Source organism: Triturus cristatus, chromosome 10, assembly GCF_964204655.1.
Source record: "Triturus cristatus chromosome 10, aTriCri1.1, whole genome shotgun sequence".
In the NCBI taxonomy this organism is placed as follows: Eukaryota; Metazoa; Chordata; class Amphibia; order Caudata; family Salamandridae; genus Triturus; species Triturus cristatus.
The window spans coordinates 999336146-999348477 of record NC_140593.1 but is presented as its reverse complement, the minus strand read 5'-3'; the positions used below and the strand labels follow the sequence as shown (position 1 = coordinate 999348477).

The 12332-nt window shown below is 45.7% G+C and overlaps 1 protein-coding gene across 1 annotated transcript in view; it reads right to left on the bottom strand.

The window, feature by feature from the left end:
- SLC5A10 (solute carrier family 5 member 10) overlaps window positions 1-12332 on the bottom strand; it is a 681053-nt gene that overhangs the window by 6892 nt on the left and 661829 nt on the right. The gene's annotated exons all lie outside the window — the stretch shown is intronic.

Below are 12332 nucleotides of genomic sequence, written 5' to 3'. Positions count from 1 at the left end.
CTCAAACTGGAATTCTTGTGTTTTCTGTAGCACATCTTGGTCCTACTACACCCCAATTTAACAACTCTCTCCTCTTTGTACCAGTTTGAGGTGCAATCGCTGATTTTCAGATCAGAGCTATGTCTCTTCAAAAGAAATAATGCCAAGGGAGTGAATTAGAGTTTGGTATTTTGTAGATTTATCTAGCGTGGCTTATCACCCGTGAGGGTATCCTGGTGCTGTCCATGAGCAAAGGTATTTTACCTGATTTGCTCAGAATCACAGGATGTTGCACCAACGCCGTGACTCGAACCCGCATCCCCAGCTCCGGCAGCTCTGGCTGCTGCGCCAAATCCTCTCTCCTTGGTTAACAGGGCAGTCCGTCGCAAATGTGATAGAGTAACCTGTCTACCAAAATGATGGTACTTTTATGGTTGAGAGGACCACCAACTTTCCTTCAACGGAGCTCCTGTTTGCTCCGTCAACTGAAAGCTTCCTCCATCGGCCCAATAGTGTAGGTAGGGTCTGTCGGAGGAAGGAAACTGCACCACCCATCTGATTTGGGGTGGATTGTGTGATGTCCTTTTGTTCCTTTCACTCAACGCCAGATTTCAGAAAAACACTAATAGTGAACCCCAAAACCAGGGAAAAAACTCCCTAGGTCTTGGGGTCATTCGTTTTTTGTATTTCAACAACAACCTCCAACTGTGGGCGCTTTACATTGAAGAATTTTGTAAAAGGTAGGTGGACGGCCATCAAAAACCTGTTGTATCTTGACACGAACCGCCATGATAACTATTCTTGTCAAGGTAGCAAGATCACCAATGGGCTAGCGGTGATCTCCAAATTTGGCAGACAGTAGTCTGTCAGAGAGGCGTACATAAAAAAGGTTTAAATATGGGGACAGTTTTTAATCACATGATAAAACTTTATGTTGGCCATCACTGTTTTGCATAAAATATGAGAGCTATTTCAGAGATTGAAATCCTTACTGTGTTTGCACGCATGTGTTTTCTCATTCACTGAATGCATTCGTTGGAGGGTTGCTTTTACACAATTTCCTAATATTGTATAGCTTTGTGTCACATGCACATTTTAAAAAATTGGTATAGTACCTTCCTTTGATGATGAGTTGGTCATCGCTGGGTTTTATTTATTCTTTTTATTCTTGTTACCCCTGAGGAAGGGCAATTTGCCCGAAATGCATTGGGTTGATTTTATCCATGTTGAGACATGAAGAATGGTTCACCGCCATCTGTTTTCGAGAAAAGCTTGGATAGGCATCCATGGGAACTTTGCTTGTTGAAATTCGGAAGGATGACATTATTTGGATTAAACTTGATACCTTATAGAGTAAAATGGATTAAAACTGAAGAAATTATTGGAACTTGTTGATTATATCTATTCATTTCCGCTGGCTGTGCATCTTGGTTCTTGGAGACCTGACCAGGCTCCAGTTTTTTACAAACATTTATGCGCATGGACGGAGCGCGTTCCAGGAGAGCACGCCCATACTTGGCCTTCGAGCATTACAAAACTGAAGACTTTTTTTAATTTAGTGCGCATTCCACCATTTATGCTGTACATAATTTCCTTTGCCACACTAATGGACAGTCCGCCAAACTTTTAATCTGGCCCTAAGTCATGAATCTGTACTTGGGTTCTTTATTCGGTCTTATTATCAGCCCTAGCAAGAACATTCCAGAGTTGTGTAAATTGGATCTACCCATGAGTTCTGTGACTGATGCCCAGTATTTGGATATGTCTGGGCATGATCAGAGCATGTTTAAGCGGTCTGCATTCCTCATCCAACACTGTAGACTGGCATTTGCAATACCTGGATTTATTTTGAGTAATCACTGGCGTATTAAATTAATTAAGTCTTGTGTAAGATGCTATACTTCATTCATTTAAATCATGTATTTCCTGAAAGTTGTACATGGTGTGCAACTGCAAAGGCCTAAGTGGCTATTGAGTTGCCAGATAGGAGCGTCTGCGAGGCTGCAGGATCACTGCAACCCACTTGCATCTCCTGGCCCACCTTCTGTTTGATGACTGATCTGCTTTTAGAATTTGCTTTATTTTTACCTTCTTGTGCTTGCATGTTCTAGAGTTCTCGAAGTTTTATCTCCTGCATGATATAAATACATAAACAGAGCAAGCGGTCGGATTTGTGTGCCCTTTGTAAGTTTTTGGAATGGTCCAGCTAGGAGCTGTCTGGTAGGTGAGACCGCACACCACACACAATTTCAAATCGAAGGGGTCGCAATCCAAGCTCATCAGTATTCAACCCACTATGATCAGTGGTCATCACAGGGCTGGTACCCTGCTGGGGACAGCACACCACCATGTCTGTAATCACTTACAGGAAGCAGGGTCCTTTTACATTCACAAAGGAGAAGTGCAGTACTTCTGTGATGGACAACTCACAGCTAACATGAAAGAACCCCACATTCCTGATATCTGATAATCGGTGACCATTTCCAAGTGCCTGTATTTTGTTGTCTAAAAGTATCACTGCTTTTCCTCAGTCTTTGTATTCGCCATAGAATTGCTCTTGGTCCTCACCTCCATTCATCCTCCTGCCAAAGTCTCACACTTCACCCTCCAGCTACCTTACCTTTAGGACTACATCCTTCCAAACTTAGCCTCTGCTGCCAATATTGATTTCTCCAGCTTGTCTAGCTGTTTTACTGATCAGTCCAGATGATTCAGTATTACTTAAAGCCCCTGGCCAGGTCACCACATTCTCTTCTCAGCCACCCACTGGGTCTTTCTTCTGAGTGCCCAAAAAGTCATGCTTCAGTTTTTTGCTTGCTTGCCATTGTTTACTCAGGCATATTGTATACTTCCTTCCTCCTATGGTGGGGCCCATCATGTTGTCTTCTGTCAAGGGTTGTCTCTCCTCTGGACCTCTACCCTATGAATGTCAACTCCACCTCCCATGAGGTCACCATCTCTGATCAATATTGCACTTGGGGATTAGTTCCCAGCAAATTCATGGTGTCCCACTTCAGCAGTTGCACAAACCCTGCAGTCATCAACTGCACCATCTACCATTTTCCTTTGCAATAACCTGGAGGCAGTCCTCCTCGTGGTGCATTCCTTCTCTTCAGTAACACTAGCTGATTTATCATCAATTTGCTACTCCGCTGGGAGCACGCCACGGTCACCCCCAGCTCTTGACTCAACAAAGACAGCCAATACATTAGTTAGACAAGGAACAACTATCTTGCTCACAGCTCCACACATTTCTTTTACGCTCATTTCAAGAAAGTAAGACCGTTCTTCGATGTATTACTGAGAAAGCAGATAACTAGACATGGCTAACCACACACATAATAACAGTAACACTAACATAGCAGAGGAAATAATTATCCAAGCTGTGAAATTGACCCAGATGGTCATGTCACGTGGCAGATAGGCAAAATAATATAATAGGAATTTTCAAGAACAGAGAGTCCTTCATGGGTGCTAGTAGTGTTTGCCATCCCAGCCAAGTAAGTAGGATCTCAAAATGGCCTCTTATAGGGCAGGCAAGTAGCATAAATAAAGTCTTCTTTAGAGGGGGGTCTGTCGGTGGGGTTCTCTCATGATAAGCGTAATGTCATTCCAGTAACTTACACTTGATATTAACTGCACTCGAGCATATAGCACTGAACTCAGTAGAGTACAAGAAGACTTGCATAGGCTGCCAAAAAGGCATTTTGTGAATTCACCCTACAAAGCATCAGTTCATACACTACTGCCTTAACCCCAGCCTAAGGAAGGAAAGGTTGTAAAGACACCCATGTATGAAAACAAAATACTGCATAGTGACTAGAGACCACAAGTAATGTGACACCTGGTTTAGTGGACATCACCATTTGGGTACAAGCAGGTAATGAGGTTAGGTTAGGTTAGGTTATACTTAGTAGATAGATCTTTAGACAGGTTGAGAAGAGGTTACAAAGTTTCAAAGGGGCAAAATGTATTGATCCACTTGGGGGTCTGTTAAATAAATTGCAATTGTGTTGAGGAGACCTTAGGGGTGGGGGGAGGAAGATACGTAGATGAAGTTTGTATAGTTAGTTATAGTGTTGTGAGGCAAAGGCCAAGGTTATGTTTTTGTAATGTGCACCTGTCTTCAATAAAGCAGCCTTTTTCACGCATATGGAGAGTCAATTGTTGTTCGTTCCACCCACTGCTGCCCAATAACGACGCGTCGCATTTGGTGCTGTAGTACATGTCAGCAGGCGACTGGACTGGCATGCTACGAGCTATTGTTACAGGGTTGGGACTGTTTTGGAGGGAGCTGCTCCCCCAATAGTATTTTTTTAGGGACTAATTATTTGGATTTAGTTTCCTGTTGGTCTCTGTGTTGGTTGCAATGGAGAACCAAACTGCAAAGAAGTGACTGTCACAGTCTCCTGATTCAGAAGCGGAGAGTGATTACTGGCAGGATGTGTCAGCAAAGCAAGGGATGCTGGTGGTGCTACAGTGGGTGTCTGTTTCCCTGTCGGCTGTGGAATTCACAGCATTTAATCTGGTGCTCAAGGCTGCCTCATATGGAGCCTGAACAGTTCGTCCAATGGTGAAGGATATTGAGGCTTTCGCTGAGGTTATGCAAGAGGGGTCAAGTTTGACGGATGTCCTTGTACATATGGAACAACAGGCCAGGTTCCTGGCTGATGTGTTGGCTGATGTAATTAAGGTGGTGTCTGTGGCCTCCTCCTCTACTATCATGGCCTGACAAAACCTCTAGTCATTGGACTGGAAGTCGGATCCGCCTATAAAGTCTTCTTAAACTGCCGTTTGAGGGAGGCAAGCTGTTCGGTGAGTGGTTGGATGGCCTGATCCAGACATCCTTCAGAGATAAGAAGCACACTTGGTCCTACAGGTCCTCTTCCAACAAGTTCTCTAAGACACAGCTGGTTCCTCCTCAGGATCACATCTTCATTGGGGCCTGGTTCCGGGTAGATCTGGACATTGTGACATTGCCGGACTTGAGGATGCTGAAGATTCATTAGCTCTCGCAGTTCAGGGCCGATGGCAGGCATGCCAGAGTTCCCAGTCATCCAACTGAAGGGAGCTGGAGGGGATTCGTCTGGCTCTCCTTTTTTTCACCTTGTTTGAGGGGCAGGGATGTCATTCTTCAGACAGAAAACACCATAGCCAAGTTCTATGTCAATTGACATGGAGGGACCAGGGCTCCATCTTTGTCTGCAATTGTAGATCAAATGTTCCTTTGGGCTCAGTTAACTGTGGGTTCATTAAGGCCCACCTTTATTCAGGGAGTTCTGAATTGTCAGGCTGATCCCCTGAGCAGGGAGATTCCACCCTCTCTGGACTTTTTTCTTTCTCCACAGGTGTTTGTCCAGGTGTTTCGGTTTTGGGGTCACCCCCAGGTGAACCTGTTTGCGAGCCCTGGCAATACACTTCATCCCCGTTTTTTTCCAGGGAATGGGAAGAGTCTGCTTCATGGAAGGATGCCCTGTCTTTGGCCTGTGGGCCTGATGTTTGCTTTCCCACTGTTTCCTTTGATCTGGAGGTTTCTGGTTCAGGTTTGGAGGAAGAGGGCTCAGGTTTTTCTAGTGGCTCCGGCATGGCCCCGCTCTGTCTGGTTTCCTCTGTTGATGGACATGAAGGTGAGTCTAGAGTGCAGGTCTCCGTTGGTTCCATCTCTCCTGAGGGTTCCGAGTCTCCAGGTGCCTTCTTTGGTGAAACTCAAGTTGATGACTTGGCGATTGAGCAGGGAAGCTTAATGTTGTAGGGTCTCTCAGCCTCTGTCACCTCTTCAGTGTAGGCATCCTGAAGGTGATCTACCAGGTCTTCTTATGCTTGGATTTGGAAGATAATGCAGGCGTGGTGGATGAAAGGCAGGTGGTTCCATTTTCTGTTTCTCTGCTTCATGTGCTCGAAGATATCCAGGGTGGGTTTCAGTTGGGTCTTAGTCCTGTCACTCTTAAGGTGTTCTTTCTGGTGTCAGTAACATCTGCTCACCGGCTGGGGGAGCAAGGCTCATTGTGTTGACTGTCACCTTTCTTTCGGGTGTCTGAGGACAGGATTGTTCTTAGGTTGGGCGCTGGCTTTGTGCCCAAGGTGAATTCTTCATTTCATTGTCAGCAGGAGGTAATTCTTCCAGTGTTTTTTCCAGTTCCTCAGTCTCCTGAGGAGGTGGCACTTCACTTGCTTGATGTGCGGATGGAGGTTCTGATCTATCTGGACCAAGTGAAGATGTTTCGGGCCTGATCCGCTTTATTTGTGAACTTCGGTCCTGCCCGTAAGGGGGATAAGCCTTGAACTCAGACCTTGAGCAGGTGGATCAGATCGGTGATGTTGCTAGCTTATAAGCAGTTTGGTCTGTATTCTCCTCTGGGAATCTTGGGGAGTTCTATTAGGGGCATGTCGGCTTCTGTTGCGGAGATCCAGGGTGCTTCTTTGCAGGAGATCTGTCAGGCTGCTACCTGGGCAGTGTCATCTACCTTTGTGACTCATTATTGGGTGGTCCAGGGTCCAGAGGTTCCGGACTTCTTGGGTTCCAAAGTCCTGGCTTTTGTGTTGTAAACAGATTTTAGCATATGGATCAAACTTGTGTTTATTCTGTGCAGTAGTCCTGGTCAGTTTTTAGGCTTGGGTACATCTCACTATGTGAATCATCATGGCAAGAGGAACAAGGAGGTAATGCTGAGTTTACTTTCCGGTAATAGCTGTACTCTGAGTCCTGCTCTCAGCGTGGTGAATCAGGCCCTCCCTCCCACCCTATTGACCAGCCCAACTGTGTGGTCTTTTGACTTGGTACAGACCAGGACGTAAGGAGGAGGAGGGGAGTGGTTTTATACATTGGGAAGGGATTTGTGAATGGAGGCACAGTGGCCTCACTGTGTGATACATCACGGCAAGAGAAAGGACTCTAATGCTATTACCGGTAGTAAACGCAGAAGTTCTGCTCTTTCCAAAACCAGTGCACTATATCACATTGGAAGAACTTGAAAGGGTGGAGGAAATTGAAGATAGGCTTGTGCCCATTATTTGCAACTCCGAAACGTATAAATGCACTGAGTGAACAAAAGGTCAAGTTACATCTCCTGACACCAGAATTAGTAATACTGTGGGCAGTGATAAATTTAGGGGAACAAAAATGCTTATTATTACCTGTTTTGATGTTTCTATGGAAAACATCCTTTACAACGCAGTCATTACATTGCACTACCTTTACAACGCAGTCATTACAATGCAACATCCTTTACATCGCATGCCATTACAATGCAGCCATTACATCGCATGTCACTACAACGCATGTCATTACAATGCATGTCACTGCAACACATACCATTACAACGCATACCATTACAACGCATAGTTTTTACCCCTACACTATCCAACACTTACCCTACTGTTGCACTCACTGGAGTGGGAATAGTAATTTTTACCCCTACACTATCCAACACTTACCCTACTGTTGCACTCACTGGAGTGGGAATAGTAATTTTAACCCCTACACTATCCAACACTTACCCTACTGTTGCACTCACTGGAGTGGGAAACCTAATTTTTACCCCTACACTATCCAACACTTACCCTACTGTTGCACTCACTGGAGTGGGAATAGTAATTTTTACCCCTACACTATCCAACACTTACCCTACTGTCGCACTCACTGGAGTGGGAATAGTAATTTGAACCCCTACACTATCCAACACTTACCTTATATGCAATGTAATGGTATGCATTGTAATGGTATGCGTTGTAAAGGCATAATGCGATGTAATGGAATGCGTTGTGAATGTAGTTTTTAAAAATGCGTTATGGTGGCATGCGATGTAAAATCATGCGTTGTAATGAATGTTGTGTTGTAAAAACTACGTTGTAAAGGCATGCGTTGTAAATGTATGCGTTGTAACATCATACATTCATTTCTATACCCATTTCCGCACGTTGTTATCAATTTTCTGCTGTTTTATTCAAGGACGCTCAGAATGCTTTTAACAGGTGAAGAGTATGGATGAAAAACATTGGATCTGGAATGCTCCACAGTTCTTGTAATCTAGATGGGCCGCATCGGGATTACTGAGGTGCTTAAAATGAGACCCAAAGAGATGTCAATCCATTTTCATACGGAGAAGAAGCTAATAGGGAGTGTTGTGTGACTACTTCCTCCTTGTGCCTTATGACAGACTCCTCTCTGGTTCTTTCCTGGAAGATCCACTTCATGAGGAAGCATGCTTCATCAGCATTTTAGACAAAAAGAAATGAGACAGGCAAAAACACTCTCGCCCTTCTCATTGAGAGGTGTCATTCTCCTCCCTTGGGTTGTGTTGTTAAAGGTCTCAGGTATCATCAAGCTGCTGGTAACACCTAATCCTTCGAGAAGGAAGATCGTCAGCTGTTCCCTGAGCGCACTCCACCCTGGAGTAAAAGCTCAGCCACCCAGGACAGTGAGCATTTTCTTTGCTGGGAAACCTTTCAAATTGTGCTTGCTCCTTGCTCGGGCTGCATAGGCAGGGCAGGCAGACTAACTGTTACCCCTTCTTTACCTAGTTGCCCCTAGGAATACCACCATTTATGAGCTCGTTGCAACAGAAGATGTCAGTAGTTGCAATCATTAAATGTTAATATTTTTCTGTTGGTTGTTTGGGGGAGTTATTTAGAGTCTGACAGATGAATGACACCTGCCACAAATTAGATGAAGTACTGTCCACCCTGTTTAGAGTGCATAGATGGGTATTGGTGGATGCCCCATCTCCCTATTTAGAGTGCATTGCTGGGTATTGGTGGATGCCCCATCTCCCTATTTAGAGTGCATTGCTGGGTATTGGTGGATGCCCCAGCTCCCTATTTAGAGTTCATACATGGGTACTGGCGGATGTCCCATCTCCCTATTTAGAGTGCATAGATGGGTATTGGCGGATGTCCTGTCTGCCCTATTTAGAGTGCATACATGGGTACTGGCGGATGTCCCATCTCCCTATTTAGAGTGCATAGATGGGTATTGGCGGATGTCCTGTCTGCCCTATTTAGAGTGTATACATGGGGACTGGCGGATGTCCCATCTCCCTATTTAGAGTGCATCGATGGGTATTGGCGGATGTCCTGTCTGCCCTATTTAGAGTGCATACATGGGTACTGGCGGATGTCCCATCTCCCTATTTAGAGTGCATAGATGGGTATTGGCGGATGTCCCATCTCCCTATTTAGAGTGCATAGATGGGTATTGGCGGATGTCCTGTCTGCCCTATTTAGAGTGCACACATGGGTACTGGCGGATGTCCCATCTCCCTATTTAGAGTGCATAGATGGGTATTGGCGGATGTCCTGTCTGCCCTATTTAGAGTGTATACATGGATACTGGCGGATGTCCCATCTCCCTATTTAGAGTGCATAGATGGGTATTGGCGGATGTCCTGTCTGCCCTATTTAGAGTGCCTACATGGGTACTGGCGGATGTCCCATCTCCCTATTTAGAGTGCATAGATTGGTATTGGCGGATGTCCTGTCTGCCCTATTTAGAGTGCATACATGGGTACTGGCGGATGTCCCATCGCCCTATTTAGAGAGCATAGATTGGGATTGAGGGATGTCTCAAGCCCAATTTAGCGTGTCTCAAATGTAAATGTAAATTGATACTTGTATAGCGCACTACTCACCCGCAAGGGTCTCAAGGCGCTTGTACGAATACCGTTGTGGAACCCATCCTGGCTTTCCCTGTGAGGCGTCCACTCCTGGGCACCCCCAAGGTGGAGGCCAGGCATCCTTAGCGTTGTGGGGGCCGTTGTAAATCAAACTCTAAACAAGCCCCTAGAAATCCTCAAATGCATGTAAATATTATCAACACTTAACTAGGCTGGGGCTAGGAGGTCGGTGCACAGCGTGCTGTGTGGTGGGCACTTAATCATTACCTAACTGAGTAACTGCAACAGTGTTATCCCCATATAGTAACTGCTTTACTAGTTGTCATCTTAAAGACAAATGATGGAACATTCGATTCTATTGCATTTAGGCGTTGCCCCTCGAGTTAGGGAACAGATGTCCAATCCTTTGTGGCACTATCCTATTATATGTGTTTAAATTGAATAAATCCCCATGTGACCGGGAAATAAGCATTTTGAAGCTTCCACTCTGCAGGAAACATCCACACAGCTGTGGCATAGGTTTCGTCCATACTGAGCCGTTGGGATGAGCATGAGAGGGCTGGAGTTTTCAGACCCCAAAGCAAACTCTTGTTTGGGCAGGGGTTGGAATTGTTAGCTGTGCGGCATTTATCCCAACTGGTAACGCCCGTGTGTGATAAAGACTTCACCCTTCGTTAAATTTTGGGAGGTCGAACATGCCATAATCTGAAAGGAAAAAAGTGTACGTTATATACCCTAACATGCATATTTTAGTGCAGCAAGCACCAAAGTCTGCATGTTATTCCACAAAAACTTGGAATATCTGATAATTATCGCATCCGATGAACTCCGAACACCCTGGTGTCAGATATTTATTGGGTGTGATAATCATCACATCTGACTTGTGTACCTCCTAATCAGGCCCTTAGTGGACCCAATGGAAATTCCAGTTGGATGTGCCTAATTTTCTTTGCATTGAAACAAATTTCAGCCAAGATTGCTGAAAATGGCGCTCAGGACTCTCAGATCTGCAGGGATCTTGCGACAGACTTCTTCAGCAACAGAGATAATCAATCCCATGACCTCAGCATCAGTGCTTAATTTGAGCCGGTGGTCCGCACCGGCACTTCATTGTTGTTGTGTTGTGTTCACCTTCTCAAAGCGCCAGGACGCCCCTTTGCTGGGGCAGCTGTGCGCGGTATAAATAAAAATAACATAACATAACATTGTCAACGCCACCACATATGACAATCTGCCACTGTCTGTCTTACTGAGAGATGAGCACAACAAAAGATGTTTATTAATTAATTATACATTAAAAATGAATAATGCCTGCAGCCCAAGCTGTATGTTTGGGAGCCTGGTATAGTTTGGCTTGAACGCAATTTTAGGAGTGTGGTGGTTAATAGTTTTGTTTTGGCAGCGCTATCTGGGGCAATTCGTGGCGCAAGCTGTAGACGCCTCCTAACCAGGACCCTGGCACTTTTTGTTTTTTACAAATTAAGCACTGTTCACCATGCGACCACTACGAAACATCCCTTCAGCAGTAGAGTATGAGCACATTGAGTTCAACCCGACCCCCAGTAAGGGAACTGCCTGCCTGCACCGCCTTGCACAGCCACCTTCAATAATAACACCGACGTGCAGTAATGTTTCAGCTCACACGCCCTGTTTAATGTCTGTCAGGAATACATTTCATAGCTCTCTGCATTCCCCGTCAATCATGCTCGCTCTACGCAGGTGACGCCCACGCCTTGCTGCTGCTCTAAGGTATGCTGATGCTATCTAGACAGGACTGAAGCTGCAACAACCCCGCAAAGAACTGGTTTCTTTGAAGGAGAAATTGAGTCGAGGGCCTCAAACCAGTGAACTGTCGCAGGCTCGCCTAGGAGTCAAAGGGCAGGAAGGTTTTCACCTGCATTTTCTTGGTTTGTGAATCTTTACTGAAATCATGCATCCAACATTACACAGGAAGCCAAGAGTAAGCAAGGGGAGACCAGCTGTCTCCCACCCAAGGGGCTTCCAAGCAGCAGTGTAAGCGTCCAGAGACTCAGTGGTTGAGCACTGACCCTATGAGAGTCAGTGTAAGCTCAGTTCCAGATAGACTTGTAATGGTTTCCTGGGTCCTTGGCAGAAGTCATTTGCAAACCAGATGCCACTGTGCATTTCATCTCATTATGCATCCAGCGAAACTGCCACCAATTGGCACTCTAGTCAGTGGCACAGCTGCCAACCACGTGTCGGGAGTCGCATTACTGGCTCCTAGAAGGGGAAAACCCAGGTTCTCTCCTCACTCCTGACCCTTTCCTAACATGGTGGTCTTGATACAAGAGCTGGTGAAGAGGCCCCATCCTCAGTCTAGCAATCTGCCACCCAACCTCCAGCAGCAAGAGCAGAGTGATTCAACAATGTCCAGGGTATAGGGCTGCAGCATACCCCCACAGAGGCGTAACATGGGCCCCCACTGCCCCTGTGGTGCGGAGGGGCCCCCAAGCTCTAGGGGACCCCTCACCACAGAACCCTGACTTCAGAACTCCTGATTAAGACGGAAGGGGGGCCTTCATGTACTTTGCAGGGGGCCCCCCTTAAGTTTTGTTACGCCGCTGCATACCCCGCATTGAGAGCAGACACTACTCAGTTGGGGAGTACCCACCCTGTTTATGGTAAAGTACTCTAACAGAGGCAAACCGATGACCCTGACAATGATGTCCACCACCCCGGCGTTTAGAATCAGAACCTTGTCCACTATATCTTATTTTTTTT